Genomic DNA, 15469 nt, shown 5'->3' with positions numbered 1-15469 from the left:
AATTTTGTTTCAAATTTTTTTTGTTGCAAAATTTTGTTTGGAATTTTTTTGTTTACAATTTTTTTGTTCGAAATTTTTGTTTTGAAATCTTTCGTTTCCAAATTTTTTTGTTTAAAATTTTTTGTTTCGAATTTTTTGTTTTGAAATTTTTCGTTTCCAAATTTTTTTGTTTTGAATTTTTTTTTCAAAATTTTGTTTGAAAATTTTTTTTGTTTGAAAATTTTGTTTCCAAATTTTTCGTTTCAAAAATTTTGTTCCAAAGTTTGGTTTGACATTTTTTTAAAGATTGTGCACTCATTAGTAAAGAACCGGAACTGTTTAGAACAAAAACCTTTGTCAATATTTTTTTTCATGATGCAATAGTACACGTCAGAACATGGGGCTGTACTTGAAATGAAAAAACACAAATCATTGAAATGGATCATTTTATTACACTCCACATACATCCATACCAGATATATGATCTGGATATTGTCGATACAATGTATTTTGAACTTCTTGCACTAGTTTGTCTTTAGCATATAATTTTAATTCCAGTTGAAGTCTTTTAAGGTCTAATGCAATATCAATTGGTGGAAACTCAATGTCCATTTGATCACAAATAAACTGTTTATCAATACAGGTATGCACCCAAGAACGATGTTGACAACCATCACAATATCTAGATACATGTTGTACAATATGCATAACACATTTTTCAAAATAGTACTTTTTCAGGAATATACTTGTTTTGTTGCACACTTCCACTGCATGTTTCACACACTAAAATACGCTGATGAATTTGTTCCATTCCGTTTGCGTTAGATACACCATGTTGCGAGGGACATGGAATGTACTCTTTTTACGTAACAGCACCATCTTCTCTTCGAGGACTGTACGCATCACCACTTCATGATTTGAGCCTAATGATTTGACTATGGTCACATTTAGCTCATCATGAAAATAATCGTTCATTTGGTCGATTCGTGAACATAATATTTGCCATTCTTCACAAGTCAGTTGTACACCAAATTGTTCTGCTTTGCCCAATCGAATCACAGGTTCAAATGTTCTAGCACTGATACCAATCATCACATGTTTTGTTTGAAATATATTTATTGGATAATAGCTTGCGAAGATGAACTCTTTATCGTTAGAAGTACACATCTTTCCTCCTGAAAAGCACTTGCTCAAATGATTTCGTGGGATGACAGTGTATTGGTTGATTTATAGAACTACGGTTGACGTCATTGGAAAGGAATGTGCTGACATTTGAATTCATGGTTTCATCACAGTTGCTGACGTCATGCTGACCAACCACATTCATACAACTATGTCTGATGTGCTGACGTTTGAATTCATGATTTCATCACAATTGCTGACGAATCCGGTTGTGTACTAAATTCAAATTGATGACTTCGACCCAAGAATCCTTTGTAACATAAAGATACAGATCCAGTATTTAAGAAACGCAGCAGTTCTTCTTGTTTTGATGCTTCCATGGGTAAATATCTTGCTGGTAAAATTATATTCTTATCATTTTCAAGCTTCACTACGATTCTTAATCCAAACTTTGTAGGGATCATTTGGCTAGCTAAGATTCTATAAGGTACATTCTGTTGCAAATCAGTAATCTTAGTAAATGATTTCATCACATCACGTGTGTTTAGAAACTGAAGACAAGTAGCCATGATGACGTTATCATGAATACTAACTCGAACGATGCTTATATATGATGCAAAACTGATGACGTTGCATTAGCATGTTCTGACGTGTACTATTGCAACATGATAAACGATGTTGAAAGAGGTTTTGTTCTAAACCGTTCCGGTTCCTTACTAATGAGTGCACAATCTTTAAAAAAATGTCAAACCAAACTTTGGAACAAAATTTTTGAAACGAAAAATTTGGAAAAAAAATTTTCGAACGAAAAAAATTTTCAAACAAAATTTTGAAAAAAAATTCAAAACAAAAAAATTTGGAAACGAAAAATTTCAAAACAAAAAATTCGAAACAAAAAATTTTAAACAAAAAAAATTGGAAACGAAAGATTTCAAAACAAAAATTTCGAACAAAAAAATTGTAAACAAAAAAATTCCAAACAAAATTTTGCAACAAAAAAAATTAAACAAAAAAATTTTCAAACAAAAAATTTTGAAACAAATTTCAAACAAAATTCTGAAACAAAAAAATTCAAACACAAATTTGAAACAAGAGTTTTCAAACAAAAACTTTCAAACAAAAAATTTTCAAAGTGAAAAAAATTTTACGTTTCACGGTTAACCGTCAAACTTTATCCGGTTTTAACTATTCGATTAACAAATAAACGGTTTTGATCATATTTATCAGTGAGTGCAAAATGTTGAACGAAACCAAGATTTTTAAATGTTAAACAAAACTTAAAACTGAATGCAGCAAAGATTTGAAAATCAGCAACCAATCAGATTGCACGAAAGATAGTGATCAGCCAATCAGATTGCATCAACAATAACTTTGCCAGTGTTGTAGCATGTATTCCCTTAAGACTATGAGTCATAAGATTCAATAAGGTCAGCTATGTATCCCTGTACACTACCTCATCAAGGTCAATCACGTGGTACATCGTATTGCTTACGTTTATATTTGGCTGTAATAATCAATTTCAATGACGCATTCTCAAATTATCCTACAAAGTTTAAATGTACCAATGTCCTGGACTCCTAATCCCATCATAGGTCAATAACTGATCACGTGATCATAATGATTTACCCAAAGAACATTTACCAATTATTGATATGACAATAAGAAATGTACCCCTCCCAAAATTTAAGATTGATACACAAATACACCTGTGTCTTATGGAAAAGTAATAAATCCTGTACTCATTTAATAATAAAGCCGGTTAATAACCTTTAAATTTTGAATATTTGGCCATAAGAGGAACACCAATGGGTCCTAGAAAACGTTTACCAAATTATGTTATTTTATAATTCCCAAATTTAAAAGAGAACATAAACATATAGAGGTAATAAACAATATAATGTGCTAAATAGGAGTCAATAACCTCCGAAATTTGATTTTTGGTAGTTCTTTACCCATGAAAGGGAACGATGTGGACCATCCAAATTTATAGTCGTACATATTGAAGACCTGTACGAAGATACCAAATGCTTATATTAAACAATTTCTAAAACTGAGTGGATGAGTCAAGATACCTCTCCCAAATTTTAAAGGATGCATCAATGTACTCATGTCTTATGATATGAAATGAACCTATATACATGACCATATAACCATATAAGGTAATAGGACATCATCCAAGGGAATAAATTAGGTCAAAACGAAACACGTGGTTGTACTAAAATTTGGCAATTTCGTACCCATGAAAGGAAACGAGGTGGACCATCCAAATGTATAGTAATATATATTAGGGTCCTATACTATTATACCAAATATATAAAATGGTCAATTTCTAAAATTTAAGGGGTGGGCCAAGGTACCCCTCCCAAATTTTTTAAAGGGTGTCACAAATGTACCTATGTCTTATGATAGGGAATAGACCCCAATACATAACCATATAACCATATAAGGTAATAGGACCTCATCCAAGAGGATAAATTAGGTCAAAAACGAAACACGTGGTTGTACTAAAATTTGGCATTTCGTACCCATGAAAGGGAACGAGATGGACCACCCAAATTTATGATAATACATGTTAGGATCCAGTACTATAATACCAAATGTTTAAATTGAGCAATTTCTAAAAATTTAAGGGGTGGGCCAAGGTACCCCTCCCGGGGTGCACAAATGTACCTATGTCTTATGATAGGGAATAGACCCCTATACATAACCATATAACCATATAAGGTAATAGGACTTCATCCAAGAAATAAATTGGGCCAAAGGAACAAACACGTGGTACAACGTATTGCTTACGTTTATATTTTGGCAAATTTGTACCCCTAGAAGGGAACGAGGTGGACCACCCAAATTTATCATAATACATGTTAGGATCCAGTACTATAATACCAAATGTTTAAATTGAGCAATTTCCAAAAATTTAAGGGGTGGTTCAAGGTACCCCTCTCGGGGTGCACAAATGTACCTATGTCTTATGAAAGGAAATAAACCCCTATACATAACCATATAACCATATAAGGTAATAGGACCTCATCCAAGGAGATAAATTAGGTCAAAAAACCAAACACGTGGTATAACGTATTGCTTACGTTTATATTTTGGCAATTTTGTACCCCTAAAAGGGAACGAGGTGGACCACCCAAATTTATCATAATACATGTTAGGGTCCAGTACTATAATACCAAATGTTGAAATTGAGCAATTTTCAAAATTTAAGGGTGGGTAAGGTACCCCTCCCGGGGTGCACCAATATACCCATATCTTATGAAAGGGAATGGAACCCTGTATACGCCCATATAACCATATAAGGTAATTGGACCTCATCCAAGGGGATAACTTAGGTCTAAACCAAACACGTGGTACAACGTATTGCTTACGTTTATATATTTGGCAATTGTGTACCCCTAGAAGGGAACAAGGTGGACCACCCAGATTTATCATGATACATATTAGGGTCCTGTACTATAATACCCAATGTTGAAATTGGTCAATTTCCAAAATTTAAGGGGTAGGCCAAGGTACCCCTCCCAAATTTTTTAAAAGGTGCATTAATATTCCCATATGTTATGAAAGCTAATGGACCCCTGTATACGCCCATATAACCATATTGGGTAATAACACCTCATCAAAGGGGATAAATTAGGTCAAAAACCCCCGAAATTTGAATTTTTGGCAATTTTTTACACATGAAAGGGAACAACATAGACCCCCAATACTGATAGAGGTACATACTATGGTCCTAGGCTACCACACCCAATTTTTAGATTTGGCAATTTCCAAAATTTAAGAGGTGGGCCAAGGTACCCCTCCCAAATTTTTCAAGGGGTGCATTAATATACCTATGTCTTATGAAAGGGAATGGACCCCTGTATACGCCCATATAACTATATAAGGTAATAGGACCTCATCCAAGGAAATAAATTAGGCCGAAAACCAAACACGTGGTATAACCTATTGCTTACGTTTATATTTTTGGCAATTTTGTACCCTTAAAAGGGGACGAGGTGGACCACCCAAATTTATCATGATACATATTAGGGTCCTGTACTATAATACCCAATGTTTAAATTGGGCAATTTCCAAAATTTAGGTGGTGGGCCAAGGTACCCCTCCCAAATTTTTCAAGGGGTGCATTAATATACCCATGTCTTATAAAAGGGAATGGACCCCTGTATACGCCCATATAACCATATAGGGTAATAACACCTCATCAAAGGGGATAAATTAGGTCAAAAACCTCCGAAATTTGAATTTTTGGCAATTTTTTACCCATTAAAGGGAACTATATAGACCCCCAATACGGATAGAGGTACATACTATGGTCCTAGGCTACCATACCAAATTTTTAGATTTGGCAATTTCCAAAATTTAAGGGGGGTGGTCCTATGTACCCCTGCCAAAATTTAGGGGGTGGGCCAAGGTACCCCTGCCAAAATTTAGAAGGTGGTGGTCCTATGTACCCCTAGGTCATTGACCCCGGCCAGGGACCATGGGTCCTGAGACAGGGACCCAGGGGCCAAAAAGTGTCCCCATTACTACTACAGATTCACTTGTTCTTTTTCTTGGCACATTTCCTCTATTCGGCACTGGAGGACAAAAAAACTGTTTATGCTTATGTTCTTAAATGTTCGCGTTTTACCTAACTGGTAATGGACTGACATCTAACAATGGAAACTTCCAATACTTGTTTTTAGATTTTATTGTACCTTACTAATCGCTGGTTTTCAACTAACGCTTCAAATAAACCAGAAAGTACATATAATAACTGCACTGTGATCATTGCACTTAAATAACAAACTTAATTATAAAATTCTGTAAGAAATGTTCGTGCCTCGTGCCTTATGCACCGTCTCTCTTCAACACTTTCCATCTTGAATGACAAATGAAATCTAAATTTCGTAGGAACAGTGTTTCCAGTTCTTAAAAAATATTACTACATAATATAAGACTTAAAACAATTCTTTCCTTTCGTTCTTAAATACTTCAGTAAGTAATGATCACCACGAATATGTTTCATCTTAGGAACCCTCTTTTCGCGCAATTGAATGGACTCACTTTTGATTGTGTATATACAGCAATTTATGAAAACCCTGCTTTATCGTTGTATTTATGAAAAATGTCAGTAACTTACGATCAGCCGGAGTCTGCTTCAGCTACCTAACACTTCTTTCGAACTACTGAATCGTATAAAAATGTCAAATGCAAATATGACAATTTACGAGAATTGCGTCCTTTCATTTTTATAAAATAAGTCAGTGGCTAACGTTCAGCAACAGTCAGCTGTGTCCTCCAACAACTCCTTTTGCCCTACTCAATGCACTGACCTTTACTTGTAAACTTCAGGCAATTTACGAAAATTCCTTTTTTTCGCTTTATTCTGAAATATGTCAGTAGCAAAAGATTAGCAAGACTTTGCTTCATCCTCGGGACACTTCTTTCGCCTCAGTGACTGTCTTCATTTTTCAATTGAAATATCAGAAATTTTACGACAATTCGATTTTTCGTTTTTATAAGTATGTTAGTAACTATCACCAAGAGTCTGTTTCAACATACATACACTCCCATTGCCTATTGAATGGACTGACTTTTAGTTGTAAATATCTGATCTTCGATCTGGTTTTCGACAATACCGTTCTTACATTTTATTCCTAATTATGTCAGCAACTAACAATCACCAAGAGTCTGCCTCATCTTCCAAACACTCCTTTCGCCCTACTGAATAGACTCGCATTTCAATTGCAAATATCACAATTAACGACAATTCTGTTCTAAAAGGTGTCAGTAACTAACTATTGGCCAGAGTCTGCTTCAACTCCCAAACATATGTTTTGCACTACTTTATGGACTCACTTTCCAATTGTAAATATCCGACAGATTACAACTATTCCTTTCTTTCATTTTATTCCTAAATATGTCAGTAATTAACGGTCAGTAAGACACTGCCTCATCATCCAAACATTCCTTTTACCTTGCTGATTGGATTCGCATTTCAGTTTTAAATCTCTGACTATTTACGATAATTCCATTTTTCATTTTATTCTTAAATATGTCAGTAATTAACGATCTTCAATAGTCTGCTTCACTTTCCAAACACTCCTTTCGAACTACCTTATGGACTTGGTTTTCAATTGTAAATATCTGATAATTTACGAAAATACCGTTCTTTCATTTTATTCTTAAAGATATCTACAACGATTACCAAAAGTGTGGCTTAGCTTCCAAACTCTCCTTTCGCCCTACTGTATCGACACACTTTTCAATTGTAAACATTAGACAATTTACGAAAATTTCGTTTTTTTTTATTTGATTCTTAAACATCTTAGTAACTATGTGACAGACTATTTGAGCTAGTATCGTGACAGTATATTTGAGCTTCCAAATTCTCTTTCGCTTTACTGGGTAGATACTCTTTTCAATTTTAATATCTGACAAAATATGACACTCCCGTGTTTTCACTTTTTTCTTCAATATGTCTTTAACTAACGATCAGCAATAGTTTGGTTCATCATCTAAACTTTCTTTTTGCCCTCCAGAACGGACTGACTTTTCAATTGTAATTGTCTCCAAACCCAGGACAAATTCCCACCTTTATTTTATTCTGAAATACGCCAGTACCTAACGATCAACAAGAGTCTGCTACATCTTCCCAACACTGCTCTCGCCTTACTGAATGGACTATTTTTAAAGTAATAAATATCTGATGATTTAAGGCAACTCCGTTCTATCATTCATTTTTAAAAATGTCAGTAACTTATGGTCAGCAAACGTCTACTTAAACTTCCAAACCCGCCTTTCGTTATACCGAATGGACCCACTTTTCAATGGTAAATATGTGACAATTTACATCAATTACGTTCTTTCATCTATTTTTTATATGTCAGTAACTAACGATCAACAAGTGTCTGCTACAGAATCGAAACACTCCTTTCGACCTACTGAAGGAACTCACTTTTCATTTGCAAATATGAGAATTTACGATAATTCCGTTGTTTCAGTTTATTCTTAAACATGTCAGTTACTAGCAATCAGCAAGATTGTGCTTCGCCTGCTAAACACTCTTTTCGGCCTACTGAACGGACCCACTTTAGAAGTGAAAATATCTGACAATTTACATCAATCTCCTTTTTTGACTTTATTCTTAAATACGTTAGTAATTAACGATCAACCAGAGTCTGCTGCATCTTCCAAATACTCCTTTCCTCAACTGAATGGACTCACTTTTCAATTGTAAATATCCGAAAATACACAACAATTCCGTTCCTTCTTTTCATACTTAAAAGAGCCAGTAACTGACGATCAGCTAGACTATACTTCCGCTTCCAAACACTCCTTTTGCCCTACTCAATGGAATCACTTGTCAATAGAAAATGTCGTCTACTAGCGAAGTGCAAAAGTGTGCTTCAGCTTGCAAACATTTCTTTCGCCCTGCAAAATACTTACTTTTCACATGTAAATATCTGGCAAAGCACGGCAATTTCGTTGTTTCATTTTATAATTAAATAAGTAAGTAACTAACGATCAGCAAGTGTCTACTTCATCATTCAAACACTTTTCTTGCCCTACTGAATGAAATAATTTCCAATAGGAAATGACTTCAACTAACAATCTGCAAAAGTCTGCTTCAAGAAAGAAACACTACTTTCGCACTGCTAAGTAGAATCACGTTAGAAATGTAAATATCTGACAACGTACGACAATTCCGTTCTTTCATTTTATTCTTTAATACGTCAGTAACTAACGATCAGCAAAAATTTGCATCTTAGAAACACTCCCTTCGCAACTTTTCAAATGTAAACATCTTACAACGTACGACAATTCCGTTCTTTCAATTTACTATTAAATATGTCAGTTACTAAGGATTAGCAAGAGTCTGCTTCAAATTTTTGACTTTCCTTTCGTTGTACGGAATGGACTCACTTCTCAATCGTAAATATCTGAAAATTTACAGCAATTCCGCTCTTTCTTTTCATTGTTATATATATCGGCAACTAACACTCAACCAGAGTCTACTTCAACTTCTAAACACTCCTTTCGCCCTGCAGAAAGGACTTGCTTTTCAATTGTAAAAATCTGAGAGTTTACGTCAATTCCGTTCATTCGTTTTATTCTTAAACATGTCAGTAACTAACAATCAGCAAATAGTTTGCTTCATCTTAAAAGAAACGCTTTCGTCTTACTGAATGGATTCACTTTTCAATTGTAATATATCTGAGATTTTAAGTAATTCAGTTCTTTCATATTACTCTTAAATATGTCTTCAACCAAAGATCTCCAAGAGTCTGGATTAGCTGCCAAACACTCATTTCGTCCTACTGAATACACTCGTTTTTCAATTGTAAATATCCGAGAATTTACCACAATTCTGTTCTTTCATTTTATTTTTAAATATATCGGCAACTGACGATCAGCAAGAACCGCTTAATATTCCAAACACTGTCACTCTACTTAATGAGATAACTTTTGTATTGTAAATGACAGACAATAACTTCCGTTATTTTAATTTATTTTTAAGTATGACAGTAACTACCGATCATGAAAGTCTATTTCATCTTCCAAGCTCGTATCTTAGCCTACTGAATACAACTTTTCAATTGTGTCTCAAATTTACTACAAATCCGTCTACATTTTATTCTTAACCCTAGAACGGTCGAGCTGGTCTGTGAGACTCATCTACTTATATTTTAAATAAAATTTTCAACTTAAATTAGCGGTTTGAGTCGTAATTTACTATACCTTCCTAAAACGACCGATAAGAAGCGCAAGTGTTGCAAACCAGTTTGATTTAATGTTAGTTTGCTTATAATAGATCTCTGAACCTCACGTGGGTCTCTCAGACCCAGCCCGACCGTTCACGTCACTTTCTTTTTTTGCCAGTGTCATGGATCTTATAGGAAGCTTACTTTTTTTTAATGTGACTACCTATTCGATATTTTGTTAGTGTGTATATACGAACAACATTTCAGTTGGTATTTTGAGCAACTTTAGAACATAATGGAACGTGTAAGAAATTCTTTGAGTTAAATTCATATAATTTTATATGATGATGAAAGTGAAGTGGATGATTCAGATTCTGATTTTGAATTATTTAGTGACCATGATATTAACAGTGAGTGTAGGGAATAAAACGGTAAGTGTGATGAATTATTGCTAATACCGCTGTTGAGAAAACTCCACTCACTCCGCCATTAGATAGCAGTATTGCCAAAAATGAAAACCCTAAAACTTTACCCCTTGACACTCACTACATTTGAATATAGGTGGTGCCATAGTTTATGTTAAATAAACTTATAAATTTTCTTTCCAATTTTACTTACCCATAACAAAATGTAAGCAAATATTCTTTTTTGTATAATCTTCTAGAAAAACTCACATAATTTATTAACAAAAATATGTGCACAAATTCAAAAATATTCTTAAAAATAAGCGAAAACACCAGATTTGAGCTGAAATGCTTTTTCCTGCTACAGAAATACTTGTAATTACACAAAAGAAGGTTTTTATTTTTAAAATATCGGTTACGTATTAATTATGCAGTTTTATTTTCTTGGGTCTCTCAGTCCCAGCACGAACGTTTATGAATTTTTTTCCGCCTGACCGTTGTAAGGTTAAATGTGTTAGCAATTAACGATAAGCAACAGCCTCCTAAATCTTCCAAGCACTCATTTTTCGCCACTGAATGAATTCACTCTTCAATTCTAACTATGCAACAATTTACTATATTTACTTTCTCTCATATTACTCTTATCTCTGTCTTTAACTAGCGATCAGCAAGAGTCAGTTTCAGCTTCCAAACACTCCTCTTCTCTTGTGAATGCACTAACTGTACAACTGTAAATTTGTGACAATTTACAACAATTTCGTTCTTTCATTATATTCCTAAATAAGTCAGAAACTAACGAACAGCAAGATTCTACTTGAAGCTACCCAACACCGCTTTTGCCTTACTGAATGGAATCACTTTTCAATAAAAAATGTCTTCAACAAACGATCTGCAAAAGTACTGTTCAACTTACAAACAATCCTTTCGCCCTGATAAATAGACTCACTTTTAATCCAAATCTCTGACAATTTCCGACAATACCGTTCTTACAATATATTTTTAAATGTGTCAGTTACTAACGATCAACAAGGTTCTGCTTCACTTTCTAAACTCTCTTTTCGACCTACTCAATTGACCCACTTTCCAAGATCTGACAATTTACATGAATTCCGTTCCTTGAATTTATTCTTAAGTACGCTAGTAACTAACGATCAACGAGAGTATGCCACAACCTCCACATACTCCTTTCCCCCGACTGAATAGACGCACTTTTCAATTGTAAATATCCGACAATTAACGATATTTCCGTTCATTCTTTTCATTCTTAAAAAAGTCAGCAACTGACGATCAGTAAACATTCTACTTCACCTTCCAAACACTCCTTTTGTCCTACTCAATGGAATCACTTTTCAGTAGAAAATGTCTGCAACTAACTATCTGCGAATGTATGCTCCAACTTCCAAACATTCCTTTCGCACTGCTAAGTAGAATTACTTTAAATGGAAATATCTGACAATGTATGACAATTGCGTTCTTAATTTTACTCTTAAATATGTAACTAACTACCGACCAGCAAGACTCTAATTAAATATGCCAGTAACGAATGATCACCAAGAGTTTGCTTGATCTTCCAAACACACCTTTCGTTTTATTGAATGGACTCAGTTTTGAATTGTAAATATCATAATTTACATCAATTCCGTTGTTTCATTTATTCTTAAAGATGTGAGTAACTAACGACCGGCAATAGTTTTCATCGGCTTACAAACACTCCTTTGTGTCTTTTTAATGAAATTACATTCCAATAGAAAATGTCTGAGAATTTACGGAAACTCTGACCTTTCATTTCATTTTTAAATATCTCAGTGACTAACGATCAGCAAGACTGTGCTTCATTCGCCAAACACTCCTTTCTTCCAACTGAAATGACTCACTCTTCAATTACGAATATCTGACAATTTACCACAATACCGTTCTTTCATTCTGTTTTTAAATAAGTCTCCAAACAAACATCACTACAGTCTCCTTTAGCTTTCACACACTCCTTTCGCCTAGCTTTATTGTCTTAGTTTCCAATTGCAAATATCTGACAATTTACGGAATTCCCTTGTTTCAATTTATTCTTAAATATGTCAATAAGTAACGATCTGCAAGAGTCTACTTCAGCTTCCATACTCGTTTCTCCGTGCGGAGTGAACTAACTTTTCAATTGTAATTATCTGACAATTTACGACAATTTCGCTCTTTCATTTTATTCTTATATATGTCACAAAAGAAGAATCAGCAAGAGTTGTCCTCAGCTTCCAACATTTCCTTAGCCCTATTAAATGGAATCACTTTTCAATTGCAAATATCTGACAATTTACGACAATTCCTTTCTTTTATTTTATGCATAGATATGTGAGTAACAAACGACCAGCAAGAGTCTAATTACTATAGATTCCAATCACTCCATTCGCCCTGTATATTAGAATCACTCTTCAATTGTAAATGTGTAAGAAATACGACGATTCCGTTGTATCAATTTATTCTTAATTATGCCAATAACTAATGATCACCAAAAGTCTGCTTCATCTTCCGAAAAGTCCTTTCGCCCTACTGATTAGACCCGCGTTTCAATTGACCATTCAGTCCATAGATTTTTTCTTAAATACGTCAGTAAGTAGTTATACTTAAGATCTACTTTATTTTACAATCGCTCCTTTTGCCCTACTGAATGCTCTCACTTTTCAATTGTAAATATCTGAATTGACGTTAATTCCTTTCTATCATTATATTTTTAAATATGTCAGTAAACAGCGTTCAGCAAGAGTGTACTTGACATTCCAAACATCCTTTTGCCCTACTGATTGGAATCAATTTTAATAGAAAATGAAAATGATACTACTATTCCGTTCATCCATTTTATTCTTAAATATGTATTCAACCAACGTTCACCAACAGTCTGGTTTAGCTTCCAAACAGTCCTTTCGAACTACAGAATGGACTCACTTTTCAACGCGGGCCGCGGTGGCTCAGTGGTAGAGCGTTCACCTCTGGTGCTTAGGGTCTCGGGTTCAAACCCTGCTCTCGCCATGTGAACTTTGTGGTGGACAAACACCGTGTGCGTGTTTGTCGGGGTTCTCCCGTTTCCTCGGGGTTCTCCCGTTTCCTCCCACTTTCTTCGTTCCACCACTTCATTCATCTCTCATCATCACCGTCTGCTAACTAACCGGCATAAGCGTGGGATGTAAAACTCGAAAATTTCATTTCATTTTCACTTTTCAACTGTAAACATCTAACAATTTACGACAATTGCGTTCTTTCATTTTATTTTTAATTATATCATTAACCAGCGATCAGCAAGAGTCTGCTTAATATTGTAAGGACTCCCCTAACCCTACTTAAAGGCATCACCTTTCAATTGTAAATGAAAGACAATTTAAAACAACTCCTTGTTTCACTTTATTCTAAAATATGTCAGTAACTAACGATCACGAATGTCTATTTCATCTTCCAAACTCTATTCATGCCCTAATGAATAGAACAACTTTTCAAGTAACTGACAATTTACTACAATTCCGTTCTTTCATGTATTCTTAAAAATGTCAATAACTAACGATCAGCAAGAGTCTGTTTCAGCTTCGAGACACTGCTTAAGCTCTACTGACTGCTTAAGAACTAACATTTGAATTACAAATATGACAATTTACGATAATTCCGTTCCTCGATTTTTTAAAAATAAGTCAGTGTCCAGCGATCAAAAAGAGCATCTTTCATTTTCAAACACTCCTTCCACCCTATTGAATGGACAAATTTTTCAATTGTAAATATATGACAAATTACGACAATTCCTTTGCTTCATTTTATTCCTAAATTTGTCAGTAAATAATGATCAACAAGAGTCTGTTTCATCCTCCAATCATACTTTCGTCCAACTCAATGGACACACTAATGAATCGTAAATATCTAAATATAACGATAATTCCCTTCAATTAATCTATTCTTAGATACGTGAGTATCTAACTTCCGACAAAAAGCTATTTACTTCAACCTCAAATCACTAACTTCGCCCTATATATTGGAATCACTCTTCAATTGTAAATATTCGACAAATTACGAAAATTCCCTTATATCAGTTTATTCTTAAATATGTCAGTAGCTAGCATTCACCAAGAGTCTGGTTCGTATTCCAAACCCTCCTCCTCACATACATAATGAAGTCACCTTTCAATGTTAAGTATGTGAATACTTAGGACTATTCCATTCTCTCATTTTATTCTTAAATATGTCTTAAACCAACGAGTATGCATTGGGTTTCAAACACTCCCTTAGCGATATTTAATTTCAGTTACAAATATCTGACAATTTACTATGATTGCGTTTTTTCATTTTATTCTTAAACATGTCGGAAAATAATGAAGAGCATAATTCTATTTAATCCACGTAGCACTCCTTATGCCCTACTGTACGAATTCACTTTAAAATTGATAATATCGGAAATTTACTACAATTTCGTTCCTTGATTTCATTCTTAAATGTCGGCACTACAGATCGGCAAGAGTCGACTTCAATCTTCCAAATACTTCTTTCCCCCTCCCTCGCATTTCAATTGTCAACCTCTAACAATTTACTATTGCGTTCTTTAATTTAAATTTAAATATATCAGTAGCTAACAACCAGCAAAAGACTCCTTAAATATGCCAGTAATTAATGATCACCAAGAGTCTGCTTCATTTTCCAAACACACCCTTTTTTTGTTGAATGGACTTACTTTTGAATTGTAAATATCTTACAGGTTACGTCAATTCCGTTCTTTCATTTATTCTTTAATATGTCAGTAACAAACGATCAGCAAAAGTTAGAAGAAGCATTTTATTCTTGAATCTGTTTCCAAACACTCATTTATCCCTATTGAATGGAATGACTTTCAATAGAAAATGTCTGAGAATTTACAGCTCCGTTCTTTCATTTTCTATTTAAATATCTCATTGACAAACGATGAGCAAGAGACTGCTTCATCAGCCAAACACTCTTCTCTTCCTACTGAAATGACTCAGTTTTCAATTGGGAATATCTGACAATTTACCACATTAACGTACTTCCACTTTGTTCTTCAAATATGTCTTCAACTAACGATAACTAAGAGTATGCTTTAGCTTTCAAACACTCCTTTCTTCTTACTTTAAGGACTCAGTTTCCAATTTTAACATCTGTCAATTTAGACAATTCCTTCTTTCATTTTATTCTTAAATATGTCAGTAATTAACGATCTGCACGATTCTTCTTCATCTTCAAACACTCCCTTTGCCCTATTGAATGCAATCTCTTTTCAATTGTAAATATCTGACA

This window comes from Thermobia domestica, chromosome 10 (assembly GCF_964235325.1).
Source record: "Thermobia domestica chromosome 10, izTheDome1.hap1.1, whole genome shotgun sequence".
NCBI lineage: Eukaryota > Metazoa > Arthropoda > Insecta > Zygentoma > Lepismatidae > Thermobia > Thermobia domestica.
This window is presented reverse-complemented; position numbering follows the sequence as displayed.